Below are 16,224 nucleotides of genomic sequence, written 5' to 3'. Positions count from 1 at the left end.
AATGGTTATGATATTTACTGGAGGAAAAAAAAAAGTGAATGAATTTAAGAATTCTACTTTGTGCTATTTTTCTGCCGAGATTGTGAGTATGGCAAAGTTTTGTTCATAATAAAACAATGGTCAATAAGTATTTGAGATGAGGGGGCCCACTTGATACATACTGAGTTTATGTGAAAGGGTCCCCCCATCATCAGTGGATTAATGCCTGGTGATTCCTTGCCATGGGGAGCAGTGTATACACACTCTGAATGTAGACTAAAGGGCTAGTCTTCTCACTTCATAACTTTGAATGAGGCCAAACTTTGGCTTTAAGCTGCTGTGGGGGAATGAGTGGGTTTTACCATTACTTCCCTGCTTCAAAGTGATACTGAGGTGTGTAGGACTTCACATTTAACTCAATTTGAGGACACATTTCTCTAGAGATAATTCCTGAGAGTTTTTCCATCACCATTTCTGTTGCCCCACCTGTGTTTCATCAGAGGTAAAAGCACCAAAGGAAAGAATATTATTTAAAAATCATTAGATGTATTCTAATGTTACCTGTTTTTCAGGCTTTGATGAACAAGGATCCAAGGTCCTAACACTCTTAAAATTGTTCCCTTTATGGGCTAGTTCAGATTGAACATAGGATAATTAGGAATTTCATTCCCAAATTTCCCTTGTAGTTCAGTTTAATTACTTTAATCTTTGTATCTCAACTCTTTTGGACCTGCAAGAAATTTCTGTTATTGGTCTATGGCATATTTTAAGTACTTAGCCCATTTTCCAAATGGAAAAAATTGATATTACCTAAGCCAGGATACCAACTTTTCCTACTAACCCAAAAGTCTCTGAAAACTGCCTTCTTACCCTCCAAAATGTAGATTCTAAATTGTTACAATTCTAACATCAAAAATTCTTAGTCAGGGCCTGGCCCGGTGCCACAAGCGGTTAAGTGCGCTCACTCTGCTGCGGCGGCCCCGGGTTCATGGGTTCCGATCCGGGACGGGCACCGACGCACTCCTTTCAAGCCATGCTGTGGCGGCGTCCCATATAAAGTAGAGGAAGATAGGCACGGATGTTAGCTCAGGGCCAATCTTCGTCACAAAAAGAAAAAAAAATTTCTTAATCATACAGTGATAGTTATTGACCATTGTAGCCTAGTTACAAGCGTAGAGTTGGTCTCTTTTATATATAATTTCATTCTTCGTTGGAATTTAAATAGCAAAATGTACATATAAAATTTATATGGATTTTTAGAAAGACTACAAAGCAATGTAGTACTATTACATTTTAAAAATGAGCAAAGATGACTATGGCAATTGTAAGGGGGGACTGTTCCATACAAGAGGTAAGGGCACCATCTTTCCCCTATGGTTGAAAGTGTTTGGTTCTTTTAGAAAGAATCCCATAAAATTTGAATTTTGAAAGGAATATAGAATGTGGAAAAATCAGAGTGTTTTAAAAAATTAGTGTAAATTATTTTTAAAAATACCTTTAAATTATTAAAAAAAAGAACAACCTTCAGGTGACATCTAAAAAATGACTACTTAGAAAGTTCATTCAAGAAACCTTTATTGTACTTACTATGTACCAGATGCTAGGGATTTAGCATGAATTTAGTAATTCTCTTCCCTCATGAAAAATAAATTCAAAATTGACTTAAATAGCAGGTACAAATAAAAATTTGTTGATGCATGAATCAGCAAGTGAGTGAGTTGACTCTGCAAAGTATTGGTTTTTCCAATGATCAAGTGGCTACTGTGCACCCCTGAGTGGGGCTGGCAACCTCTATTTGTAGGGCTGGCTGGACATTCTTTGGTTGGAAAACTCAGGGGACTAAGCATAACATGATAGTTAAGACCATGGAGTCAAAATTGTTGGGCGGTTTTATAAACTTTCTAGGCTTCAGTTTCCTCAGTGGTAAAGTGGTGAAATAGAATCTTTTCTCTATATTGTTGTGTGTTAAATTCAGTAATGTTTATTATAGGCATATAGTAGGGATTGCCAGATGGTAAATGCTCATTGAACGGTAGTAGCTCTGTTAATAATGGTGCCCTTTTTGGTTATATTTTTGTTGAAAAACACCTTCTTTTACTTACCTTTGTTTAGTGGATAGAGGCAAATCCAGTGTAGCTTCAGGAATGGGGATCATTAGCTTACATATAAAGCTCTAACTAATATCTTTTTAAGAAAATGTATTTGCAAGCTCTGTGCCAAGAACTTCTCAACCCTTCATTGTTTCTGATTACTGCAAATCCTTTTATTTTTCATTTTCCGTAAAAGTATGATTTCCGTTTAAGGTGTCCTCCCTTGTTTTTCCCCTGATGAGCTGTGGAGTTTCTTGGCCCTGGGTACAGGGAAGCGGCCACTTCTGTTCCGATGTGGGACTGCACCGCTGGCGCCTGTGGCCCGGTTCTCCATGTGCGCCCTGCCAGCACAGCTGCTAGTTCAACTGAAAATTGATTTGGGTGAAGTACAAGGCCTGGAATATGGCACAGGAAATGAGACTTTGGTGAAGTGAAAAGGGGTATGTCTAATCAAAAAAAAAACAGGATCAGAAGCATCAAAGAGCAGGAGAGAATTTTCTGTGGGCCTACTTATCAAGTGGACCATTTACATTTCATCTGGGGTTTGAACTTGGTAGATAACAAAAATTTACTTAATGGTAGAAACTATTTCTCACCTAAATAATTTCATCATAGTTTCATGTTCCGAGAAAACTTTATTTTTTTACTCAGCCGAAACAACAGATGATTTTTTTTCTTGGATGGATGCAAGTTGTCTACCTTTTATCCTCTGATTATATGCTGCAGACCTTTGCGCAGTTAACATGATCCTACTGGCATCCACTGTTAAGTCCATCAAGAATACTATGGGAGGTTTTTGCCTGTATTTACTGATAGCTCTGAGAAATTTTGATCCAAAACCCTTTTAGTGATAGTTGTATTGTTTTTCTCCCTCACTGATAAATAATCTGTGAAAACCTCTGTGCATTATAGAAGTATAATATAGATTATCTGCATATAGATTTTAATTGTCATTTTTCCAAGCACGTTCTTAAAATATCTTCTTTTAATCAGGCCAAGATTGTGCAGTACATTAAAGGAATTCTTAAAAAGTTTAAAAAACTTACTAGATGACCTCAGTATGGTCCTATTTAACATACCCTTGGGAACATGTGCATGAAATACCTTGTGGTTTGAAGTTTTCCAACTCAAACAAACTTAAAAGAAAATGCAGCTTTTGATAGAAACTATTCAAATTCCTGCAAAAATAGGTATGTATCTCACCACTGAGAGCATTTAAAAGCATCTTTGTCTATCATGAGAGGCAAAAGAGAATGTGTTATCCTGCTTTCTCTATTTTGCTTAAGATTGTATATTTGGCGATTCTAGTGTATCACCATCTCTGAATGAACTGCTCAATTAAAAAAACATATATATAGGAATGACTGAACCTCTGATTAATGTTTTTCTTTCTTCTCGATGCCATGACATGTGGGTGGGGAAGAGAGGGCAAAGGGTGTCACAAAACTGGTGTTATTTAATAGAATCTCACATTTGTACCACACAAGTCGAATCTATCAGGTGTAAGACATCACTCTGAAGCATCACTTCTGAGAACTATTGGGAGGGAAATATCAGAACTGAAACATCACAGCTGGCCCTGATTTTAACTGGTGCCAAACACCTGCAGGCTCTAAAAGGATACCAAAACAGAACCCCACCCTGTGGCAGCAAGCCATCTCTTAACAACCCTTCCTTAACTTTGCATCACCATCAAAATTAATTTAACATTTTCTACAGAAACTTTATTCTTCCTGTCCCAGAAGGCCATTACGACTCCTTTTGCAAACCTTTCGTATGGGATAAGTATGTCATAGAAACAAACAGAGTGAAGTATTGAAATATTTGATAGCTTAAAATTATCTGTTTTCATATCATTATTTGAGGAAGCCTGTGAAGTTGGAAGTTTTATTAATCTCTAGGCTAACTCATATTCTCTAAGTGATTTTGTTTTAGCACGCTTTGGCAAAATCTCTGAGCATCTGGAAAAAAAAAAGCCTTCAATATTCGTATAGTAAACCTCAGAAGCGCCCCAAAATACAGACCTGTTTTTCAAGTTCTTTCTACCATACACACACATGTGCGCACACACACACTATTGATGCATTTTAAAGATCGCCTTTTGAATTACATTAGTTAATATTTATTGAAATACAGTTGCATAGCCCAGGGATGATTATACAAGTCAAGCAAAATTATATCCTTGTCTCTAATACTACTGGGAAGTTCATACATACAGTGCTCCCTGCAACTGGAAAACAGTTGATAAAGATTTGAGGTAAAATAGTATGGAAATAATTCCTAGTACACAAAGGAGACAAAAAAATGAATTTTATGTGTATCTCTGAATATACATGACACAGAAGATAAACAAATTCAGATATATTATGTGTATTTGTTTTATGACACCTGGGTATAATATTTTCAATTTTCGAAGAAATAATGTATTTTAGACTTAAGTGATTAAATGAAATAAAAACTGAAATTTTAAGGCTTCAATTTTATATTAAAATATAAAGTATAAGCAATAATATCTAATTTTATTTTGTTGAGTTGAGAACAATCTTAATGCAATACACTGTGTGTGTTATTATGTAAGAGAAAATCCATTGAAATGTCAAATAATAATGAAAGACAGTATAACATTACTACATTTCATGTTCTTTTTTTTCTAAGTACTTAAGAAATTTGGATGCACCAATTTCTTTGAACTATCACACTTATATATATTTAGATTTCTAACTGGAATGCCTGAGACATTATGTGATTGACATTGATGGAAATAAGACTGTAGAATTTATGTTAAAAAAAAAGCTCCTCCTTTACATTTGATTTTTTCATGAAAATGTGAAAGGCATGGTTCAGAGCAAAGGAGACCGTAATCACATTTCATTCAGTCAGTCATTTGCTCATTCATTCAGCAAATAGTAGTTGATGGCCTGCCATATATATATATATGTATATATATATATATATATATATATATATATATATATATAGTCTTGTTTTAGTTATTTGGCAAGGGGAGGGGATGATGGAAAGCAGTGACTCAATAGGATAAAGATGAAGCTATTAAACATTTAAGAAGGTTGTACACTCCAGTTCAAGGTAGAAAGTATCCAGTGTCACAGAAGAGTTACACATAAATGTTCTGGGTATTTTTAGTAGCAAGAAATAGTAGGCATAAAGCATCATGAGATTTTCCTATTTAATAAATGAACAACAGCTTAAAATCTGACTAAGAGTTGCCAAATTTCTTAATCAAAAAACACCAAAGAACTCTTTATCCTTTTAAATACTTTTTATAACTAGTTTATCATATTACTAATCAATTCCTTTTCAATGATTAAGAGGAATTTAATTGAGGGTTTCAACTTTTACTATTCAGTGATTTTGAAATTATTTGTGACCTGAGAACATTCAAAGATTTCTTGTTTTTTGTTTTTGTTTTTGTGTGTGTGTGTGTGAAGTTACTCTGTCTGTCTGTCTGTCTGTGTTTCTCTTCTCTCTCACAGCTTGTTCATCAAGCTCCACGTATCTCGTATCTCAGAGTGGAGATACATAGTATAATCATTGGCTTTTACCAAGCTTTGAACTTTCAAACCAAAGACATAATTTATTTTTTTAATAGGTAAAAAATAAAAATCAAGAAACGGTAATCTCAGGGAAGTGCAATCAAAACCACAATGAGGAACCTCCATACTGTTTTCCATAGTGGCTGTACCAATTTACATTCCTACCAACAGTAGAACAAAGGTTCCCTTTTCTCCACATCCTCACTGGCATTTGTAATCTCCTGTCTTTTTGATAATAGACATCCTAACAGGTATGAAGTGATATCTCATTGTGATTTTGATTTGCATTTCCCTGATAATTAGTGATGTCAAGCACCTTTTCATGTACTTATTAGCCATTTGTATGTTTTTTTTTCCGAAAAATATCTATTCTGGTTCTTTGCCCATTTTTAAATAGAAATATAGATTAAATAATTTGAATTTTATCAATACAAATGAACAGTATATTGCCTTTATCATGTTTTTGAGGAATGACATGGAAAGTGTTCATTGATAAAGGTGAAAAAAAGCAGCATAAAATTATATAAGTTGTATGATCTCAATTTTGTAAAAATATATTATTTTAAAACAATCATATATTACTTCTGTAATCAGAAAAAAAGGTTAAAATATTCCCATAGCTTAAATAGTTTCCTAAGTGGAAATTTGAAATGAATTCTAGTTATTTTTGAACACTTAAAACAGATGCCAATACTGAATATTATTATTTCACAGATTTATTCAAATGAAAATATTTCATATTATCATTTTATTGTAATTATTTACATACATTAAAAAAGCATTCTAGGGCCGGCTCCGGTGGCCTAGTGGTTAAGTGCGGTGTGCTCCGCTTTGGTGGCCTGGGTTTGATTCCCAGGCATGGACCTACACCACTCATCTGTCAATGGCTGTGTTGTGGTGGCAGCTCACATACAAAAGAGGAAGATTGGCAACAGATGTTAGCTCAGGGCAATCTTCCTCAGGGGGGAAAAAGAAGCATTCTAGTTGTATTATTGGTAGTATTGAACATGAGCAATGATTGACAGAAACTGAGCACCATTGATATTTTAAGAACTTCTAAAATGATTAACAATGAAGGAGGAATAGATACAAAATAGTGTATTCAGAGCCCAAAGGGAAGTTGGAATTGAGTTCTACATTCTTTGAGAATTCAGTAGTTAAAAATAGACCTGAAATTTTGCAATTTATCTCTTATTTTTGTCACTTGTGCTTTAGGTGTCGTACTAAGAAACCCATTTCCTAGTGTAAGGGCATAGATATTATCTTCTAAGAGTTTTATAATTTTTAAGTCTTACATTCAGGTCTATTATCCATTTTGAGTTTGTGTGTGTGTGTGTGTGTGTGTGTGTGTGCAGGAGCACATTGTGTGAGGTAGAGAGTTCAACTTCATTATTTTGCATATGGATGTATCTCATTGTCCCAGCATAATTTGTTGAAAAGACTACTCTTTTCCCATTGAATTTTCTTGACACTCTTGTTCAAAATCAATTGACCATTAATATAAGGGTTGATTTCAGAACTTTGATTATTTATGAATGTCTTGTTTAATTTCCACATTTGTATGTATTTCTCAAACTTTCTAATGTTGATTTCTAATTTCATTCAATGTGTTTGAAAAATGTATTTTGTGTGATTTCAGTTGCTTCAAATTTGTTGAGGCTTATATTATGTCTTAGCATAGGATCTGTTCTTCAGAATGTTCCATGAGTTATTAAGAATGTGTATTCTGTTGGAGTATTCTATAGATGTCTGTTAGGTCTCTTATGTTTATACCATTGTTTAACTCTTGTATTTCCTTGTGGATCTTCTGCCAAGTCGTCATATCCATTATTGAAAGTTGGATGTTGAAGTCTCCAACCATTATTGTTGAGTCATCTCTCTCTCCTTTCAGTCAGTTTTGCTTCATGTATTTTTGGGCTCTGTTGTTGCATGCATGTATGCTTATCATCATTATATTTTCCTGACAGATTGTCCCTTTTGTCATCATGAAGTCTCTCTTTTTATTTCCAGTAACATTTTTTGTTATAATATCTATTTTCTGATATCAGTATAGCCACCTCATTCTCTTTTGATTGTTGTTTGCATTGTACATCTTTTTCCATCCTTTTATTTTCAACCTATTTGCATATTTGAATCTAAATTATCTCTTACATAGACAGTATATAGTTGGATCCTGTTTTATTTTTAATCCAATCTGAAAATATCTGCCTTTTGATTGAATTTTTTAAGCCATTTACACTCAGTGTTATTATTGATGTTGTTGGATTTACATCTGACATTTCGATTTTTGTTTTCTATGTGTCTCGTGTCATTTTTTATTCCTCCATTCCTCCTTCATTGCCTTCTTTTGCATGAAGTGAATATTTTCTAGTATAATATTTTAATTCCTGTAATGATTTTTAACGATGTTTTGAGTTATTTTCTTATTGGTTTATCTAGCGTCTATAATATACATCTTAACTTATCATAATTGACTCGTTTTATTCTGACGTAATTAGCATGAAATGTGGAAACTTTACTTCTGTATAGCTCCTTTTACATATATATGTATATTTATATATATATATGTATAACATCCATGTATATTACAGATTCAGCAATAAGCTGTTATAATTACTACTATGTATAATATGTTATATAATAAATCTTTCAAGGAAGCTGATAAAAGAAATGAGAGCCAGTCTACATTTATAGACTTTCTTATTAATCTTATTTACGCTATCTTGTTCTCTTAATTTCTTCCTATGGGTTGGGTTATAGATTTGAGTTAAATCTGATGTCCTTCCCTTACTCCAATACAGCTTTTTGCTCTTATTCACCTCTCTTGTGCTGTCATTGTCAAATATATTACATTTCTATATAGCCCTGACAGTCCACTTATATACATATGGTTTATTGGAATAGCTTTTTAAATCAGTCAAGAGAAGAAATATGTAATTATATTGTTTTTTACAATTGCCTACATGATTCTATTACTGGCACTCTTTTTGTGTGTCTGTGTGTGGATTCATTGTACTATATGGTATCACTTACTTTCAGCCTAAAGAATTTTCTTTGGTATTCATTATAAGTCTGCTACCAACAAATTCTCTCAATTTTCGTTTATTTGGTTTGATCTTTAGTTTGTCTTCATTTGTGAAAGATAGTTTTGCTGGGAACAATATTCTTGTTTGATAGTTTTTTAATTTGAGCACTTTTAATATGTTGCTCCACTTCCGTCTGACTTCCATGGTGTCTGATGAGATGTTATATGTCAATCTTATTGGATTCCCTTGCATGTGATATCATTTTTGTTTTATTACTTTCAGAATTTCCTCTTCATTTTTGAACATTTTGAGTATGATGTGTCTGGGTGTGTGTGGATCTCTTTATGTTTATCCTACTTAGAGTTCATTCAGCTTCTTAGGTATATAGATTAATATTTTTAATGAAATTTGCAGAGTTTTCAGCCATTATTTCTTTGCTGTTTTTTATCCCTTTCTCATATCTCCTTCTGGGACTCCCATTGTATGTATGTTGTTGCACTTAATGGTGTCTCCTGTTTCCCAGAGGCTCTGTTCCTTTTTCTTCATTCTTTTTTCTCTCTGTTCTTCAGATTGCATGATTTCTATTGAGTTATCTCTAAATTTGCTCATTCTTTCATTTACCAATTCGAATCTATGGTTAAGCCTATCTAGTGAATTGTGTGTGTATGTGAGGAAGATTAGCCCTGAGCTAACATCTGTTGCCAATCCTTCTCTTTTTGGTGAGAAAGATTGACCCTGGGCTAACATCTGTGCCCATCTTCCCCTACTTTATATGGGACGCTGCCACAGCATGGCTTGACAAGCAGTGTGTTGCTATGCACCTGGGATCTGAACCTGCAAACCCTGGGCTGCTGAAGTGGCGTGCACGAACTTAACCACTACGCCACCGGGCCAGCCCCTCTAGTGAATTTTTCTTTTCAGTTATTGTACTTTTTAACTTCAGAATTTCCATTGGTTCCTTTTAATAATTTGAATATTTCCATCTCTTTATTGATATCGCTTTGATGAGATGTCCTCATATCTTGCTTTAATTCATTAAGCATGGTTTCCTTTTGTTCTTTTAACATATTTGTAATAGCTGCTTTGAAATTTTTTTCTGCTAAGTTCACCATCTGGACCTCTTCAAAGGCAGTTTCTATAGCTGGCTTTTTCTTTCTGTGTATTGGTCACACTTTACTGTTTCTTTGCATGTCTCATAACTTTTTGTTGATATCTGGACATTTTAGATCCCCCCAACCCCAAGGGTTGTTTTGTTTGTTGTTAGTAAGTCAAACAACAGTGACTTGGCTGCCAAGTCACCAATTCTGTGAAGTCTATTTTTCCTGTAATGCACAGCTTCTGATGTCTCAGCTCAGATTGTTTCCATTGGTTTTTATCTTTTACCTAGGGGTAACTCCTGGGTCAGCATAAGCCACTTATTGGCTAAAGGTTTTTCTTAGCCAGTTAGAGTTTTATTCTTTATAGTTGGATGTGTGTGTGACTTAGAGCCTGCTCTCACAGTTTAGGGAGTTTAATTTTTTTTTTTTTGGCCCCACTTTCAGCCAGGGACTAGTAGCTTGGGGATTCCCTCTTTGATTGCTTCTGAGAGAGCGCAATCTTGGGCCTGCACACAGTGGCCCAGACTTCCAGGGATAAGTGTGATTTTATTTTTAAGCATCGTTTCTTAGGCATTGCCCCTGGGTCAGAGTAGCTTACTATTATAAAGTCAGTGTTTGGTCGGAGGTTGTTTGAGCCCCCATGCCAGTGAGGCTTCTGCATGTTGATGGGTCAGTTTGCAGCTCAGTGAATGCTTTCAGGTATGCCCCTACATCTGGCTCTGATTACTCCTAGTGGGGGCAGTGTAGAACATGTGCACCCCCTCCGTGACATACAGTGTTGACTGTGATCCCAGGAGGGCTCTTCCTGAAGGTCTCTTTCCCTAGTTCCCTCTATTAAATTTCTGGTTTATTTCCTGTTTGACTTGTATCCTGGAGCTACCAGTTTTCTCTTAATTGCTTTACACCAAGATCTCTATTGTTTTTGACAACCTCGTTAGGTCATTAGGCGTGGAGTTTTCCATTCTATTTTCCAAATGAAGTCAGTCCCTTCAGGTAGAGCTAGGGAGATCTTCATCCTTATGACCTACTATGTCCTCTTGGCTATTCCTGCCTGGAATATAGCTTCTGCAGTACAGGCTAAGGGGAGTCAGAAACACAGAAGCCTGTCCCTCATGGATAAAACCATAGTCCCAGAGTAAGAGCAGGGCAGAGAGGAAGCTCCTATCATCTTAACCCCACCTGCTTGGAGTAGAGTGCCTGGGTTAAAGCTTTCATAACGTGGAGCTATGGAGCTTGGTGGTGGTACTGGTAGGGAATGTCAGTGGAGTGAGCTGTGGCTCAGATGCCACAGACTCTCACTGCTCTTTCTGAGATTGAGTAGATTTTCTTGAGTGAATGTTTCTTTATTTGTTATATGCTCTTACAATAATTTTCAGGGACTTTAGATGATTTTTTAAAAATGATTTTCACCATGTAAATTGCTCTTTTGCTGGAAAAGGGCCTGCTGAGCAACTTGCTAAATTTCTTTTACTTTCTGCTTGGTGCTCACCCTCTTTCTGGTTAGACTTGCACCCTTAAGAAGGTCTGTGCCCTGCTGGGGTTCTTAGTCTCCTTGATCTTAACCTGCCAGGTTTGGTCTCCCATTTATTGCTTTTGGAACTCTACTTCTGAAAGACAAATTTAAAAGTTTTATGGTAGTGTTCTTAGAGTGGTCCCCGAAAGAATACCTGGGTCAGTATCATCCAGGGACCTTGTTAAAATTCATATTTCTGGGTCTAGGAAAGCCCACTGATTTTTAATGTCTTTGGACGAGGTTTAGGAATTGGCATATGTAGATTTCCCATAATTATTCTGGTACGAAGTGTATTTTGAGAACCATTACAGGGGATAGTAGAAGATTAAGTTGGAAGTATAGCTTTGGTCCTAATTGTGAAGCACCTCAAATATTACTCTAAAGGATTTGGATTTTCCCCATGGGCTAAGTATTGGAAACAAAAATGGCATTAGATTTTTGTCAGTGGGACCCAGAGTGACTTTAGGAAAAAAAAATCCTCATCCTTTTATCAGCCTATATTTCCTTTCCCTTCTTTGCCTCTGTCTCCCCACCAGCCCACCATTACCTCATCTACCCTTCCTATCAAAGATCTTAATGCATCACTTTCTGTTTCTTTCTCTTTCAGATAAAAACTTAAAAGAGTATTTCAGTGATTCAAATGAATTTTTAAACCAGGTCATGAGTGTAGGAAGTTATTTTTAATATCATTGCCTCTCTTACCTATTACTTGCACTACCTTCCTTTCACAGCAGAAGAGAAAGGGACAATAACTTTGTGCCAAAATTCTGAAATATTATCAACCCCTCAAATTCTGAAAGGTTGTTAGCCTAATATAGGCAATGATAAAAAAGTAAAGACTTTCCTAACAAGGCCATATGTATCAAGAAATTCATTTATGGGAAATATTAATTTGGATGCAGAGTACAAGATGACTTGAGGGGTGCTTTTAAAAGCATAGGAAAGAAGATCTTGTAGAAAGCTTTTGTCATAGATCAATTAGAAGATTATATTGCTGAAGGGTTAGTCTAGGCATTAGGTGTAAAAGGCCTATACTAAGATGATAGTAGTGGGTCTAGGAAATAAGAGATATAAGCTGCATTAAAAAGAAATGATTGGACTCAGTGGCTACTTAAGTATTGGAAACACTACAAGTTAGAGCCAAAGATACCATAAGTGTCTAGTATCCAGAATATATAAGAAACTCCTACAACTTAACAATAAAAAGACAAATAACCCAGTTAAAAATGGACAAAGGATTTGAATAGACATTTGTCCAAATAAGATACACAAATGGCCAATAAGCACATGAAAAGATGCTCAGCATCTTTAATAATCATAAGTTATTAGAGAAATATAAATCAAAACCACAATGTGATACAAATAGGATGACTATAATGAAAAAGACAAATAACAAATGTTGTTGTGTATATAGATGTATTAGATATATTGGATATATTGGAGTATGTAAATGTATTCCTCACACACTGCTGGTGGGAATGTAAAATGGTGCAGCAGCTTTGGAAAACAGTTGGGCAGTTCCTCAAAATGTTAAGCATGGAGTTATCATATGACTCAGCAATTCCACTCCTAAGTTTAAGAATTGAAAACGTATGTTCACACAAAAATGTGTCCACATATGTTCATAGAAGCTTTATTCATAATAGCTAAAAAGTTGGAAACAACCCAAATTTTCTTCAGCTGATGAATGGGTAATCAAAGTGTAGTATATCCATACAATGGAGTATTATTCATCCATAAAAAGGTATAAAGTACTGATATATGCTACAACATGAATGGCCCTTGAAAACATTATGCTAAGTGAAAGGAGCTAGACATAAAAGGCCACCTATTGTATAATTCCATTCGTATGAAATGTCCAGAATAGGTAAAACCACAGAGATGGAAGGTAGATTAGTGGTTTCCAGGGGCTGAGGGAAGCAGGGGACATGGGGAGTGGTTGCTAATGAATATGGGGTTTCTTTTTGGGGTGATGAAAATATTCTGGAATTAGATAGTGATGATGGCTGCACAACCTTGAGAATGTATTTAAAGTCACTGAATTGTACACTTTAAAAGGATGAATTTTATCGTATATAAATTACATCTCAAAACAAAAACAAAAAAGATAACAGAAATTCATCATCAAAGAACAGAAATTAGAGTGTTGGGAGGGTTTAATTTGATGTATGTAGAAGAGCATAGAGAATAGGCTGAGTTAGGTCTTGAGTTTTAGAAAAGAACAGGACATCTCACGTACTCCCTTAAAATCTGGTTCCTTTGTGTTTATTGGTATTTGTATCCCCAATTCCAGGCACACTGCAAACCTACAATGTAGTTGTAAACAGCATGAATAGAATAGCCATACATCCTTGAAAATGTGGTATTACATTTTGTTTTTGACTATATCTTTTTGTATAGTATTCTAGTAATTACTGTGTGCCTTACAATGTACCTCTTTAACTTTCCATAATCTACTTAGAATCAATATTTCACTATTTCAAATGAAATATAGAAACTTTACCATGACATACGTCCCTTTACCCCCTACCTTTGTGTTATATTTGTCTTATATATTACATCTACCTACAGTGAAAACCCCATCAGACAATATTATAATATTTGCTTTTAACCATAAAATACATTTTAAAGATCTCAAGAGGAGAATAGTCTATTATATTTACAAAGATATTTACTATTTCTGTTGCTCTTCCTTCATTCCTGATGTTTCCAGTTTCCTTCTAGCATGATTTCTTTTCTGTATGAAGAGCTTTCTTTTAAAAATTCCTTTACAGTTGGTGAGCTGGATAAAATTCCCTTAGTTTTCCTTCATCTAAATATTTCACCTTCCTTCCTGAAGGACGTTTCCACTCAGTATAGAATTCTTGGTTGACAGTTCTTTTCTTTACACACCTTATATGTTGTGTCATTGCCTGCTGGCCTCGGTGTCTCTGATGAGAAATCCATAATCATTTAAATTGCTGTTTCCTTATTGGTAACATGTCGTTGTTTTACTGCCTGCTCTCAATTTTTTTTTTAATCTTCAGTTTTAGCGGTTTGTTATGATATGTCTGGGCGTAGATTTCTCTGGCTTTATCCTATTTGAGGTTTACTGAGCTTCTGGAATCTTTAGGTTTATGTTTTTCCCAAGGTTAGGAAGTTTTTGGCCATTATTTCTTCAAATATTTGTATTGCATTGCACACTTTCTCTTCTACTTCTGGAACGCCAATGATACGAATGTTAGACCTTTTGTTATTGTCCCACAGATCTCTGTGACCTTGTTCATTTTTATTCAGTCTCCCCTCCCAGATGTTCACATCAGATTGTTTCTGGTGATTTATCATCAACGTCTCTTGGTCATTTAAAGGTGATTGGGTTCAGGCCACAAGTTCTGATGAGCTGTCTGTGGGCCGTGGTTCTAATGTCAGTTCGATTTTCTAACTTTTGTGGAGCTATCTGAACCCTGTACTGCGTGTGCACCACCTAATAGCCAGTTTGGGATCTAGATGGTGTTGTATCTGTTAGTTCAGTTCTCAAAGTATGGTTTGTTGAATTTGATATATGCATATGCCCAGGAGTTCATAGCAATTTTATGTAGTCATATTCCCAGATTCCTCTCTCATGATCTCCTTGGTAATTTCCGGTTTCCTGGGGTGCCTTTTTTTTTGGTCCTCTAGCCGGAATGCTTTGGCTTTAGTTACCCTATTCTCCTGTGTACTTCCACAACTGCAGCTGTCTTTGGGGTCAGGTGGCAGCAGGACAGAGAGAGAAAAAGAGCAATCAAATTTGAGTCTACCCTTTTGAAACTGCAGTTCCGTTAAACTTAGAGGAACATTTCCTTTTCTTAAGATTTTGGCTTTTGTTAGCTCCCATTGCCTCTGCTTGTCAAAGCTGCTGCTACCATTGTTGCCACAAGGTTGTCTGAGAGCTTACAGGAGGGGAATGCATAAAAGAAACAGGAAAAAAACTAGAATTTCCATGCTCTCTTTGAGTGTTATGCATTCCCTTTCCCATTCCTTGAGCCAGAACGAAAAGGCTTCTCCTGGAGCTTTCTCTGTCTGCATCTGTCTTAGTCCGTTTGGGCTGCCGTAACAAAAATATCATAGACTGGGAGGCTAATAAACAAGAGAAATTTATTTGTTGCACTTCTGGATGCTGGGAAACCCAAGAACAAGGTGCCGGCATACATATTTGGTATCTGGTGAGGACTTCCTTCCTGGTTCATAGACAGCTAGTTTCCCACTGTGTCCTCTCCTGGTTGAATGAGTGACGGAGCTCTCTGAGGTCTCTTTTATATGGGTGTTAATCCCATTCATGAGGGCTCCAAACTTATGACCTAATCACCTCCTCAAGACTCCACCTCCAAATACCATCATATTGGGGGACTAGGTCTCAACATATGAATTTTGGGGGGAGGGCACAAACATTCAGTCTATAGCAGCATCCTCATGCTCACTTGATTTTCTGTGTGACGAGTTCAGACCTGGGGATACAGCATCAAAAACTTGGTAAACTTACTGCTTGTATCTTGGTATTTGAATTCTCCTCCTCCAATCCATCTCCTGCTATTTACTTTTGAATCCTCCAATAGCCACTCCACGTATTCTGTCCAAGTTTTGTAGCCAAATTCAGTAGGAGACAGTATAGAGCACACTTACTGCTCCATAATACCCAGAAACTGAATGTTACAACTTTAAAGCAAAAATTTCTTACTATTTTTAGAAAAGTTTCTAGATCATTTTCCTTGAAGAGAATCTTGACATGGTTAAGTTGAAATGCTCAAAATGCTCAAAAAGTTCATCTACTTTGCAAGTACTTGTTCATGCAAATTAGAATATTCCTGAAATATATGATCAAAACAAAATATAGAGATAAACTGAATGAAAATGTTAATAAATAACTGGAAGTACAATATAAAACTTCAATTTGTATATTCATTGTAGGGTAGGTAAATTTTACAGTTTTGAACATTTGTATTAATATAT

General features: G+C 35.6%; 1 protein-coding gene across 1 annotated transcript in view; it reads left to right on the top strand.

Moving 5' to 3' along the window:
- The window catches only part of SUGCT (succinyl-CoA:glutarate-CoA transferase), a 728,470-nt gene that overhangs the window by 378,029 nt on the left and 334,217 nt on the right, over nt 1–16,224 (top strand). The gene's annotated exons all lie outside the window — the stretch shown is intronic.

The sequence above is a fragment of the Diceros bicornis genome, chromosome 3, assembly GCF_020826845.1.
Source record: "Diceros bicornis minor isolate mBicDic1 chromosome 3, mDicBic1.mat.cur, whole genome shotgun sequence".
Taxonomy (NCBI): Eukaryota; Metazoa; Chordata; class Mammalia; order Perissodactyla; family Rhinocerotidae; genus Diceros; species Diceros bicornis.
This window is presented reverse-complemented; position numbering and strand designations above follow the sequence as displayed.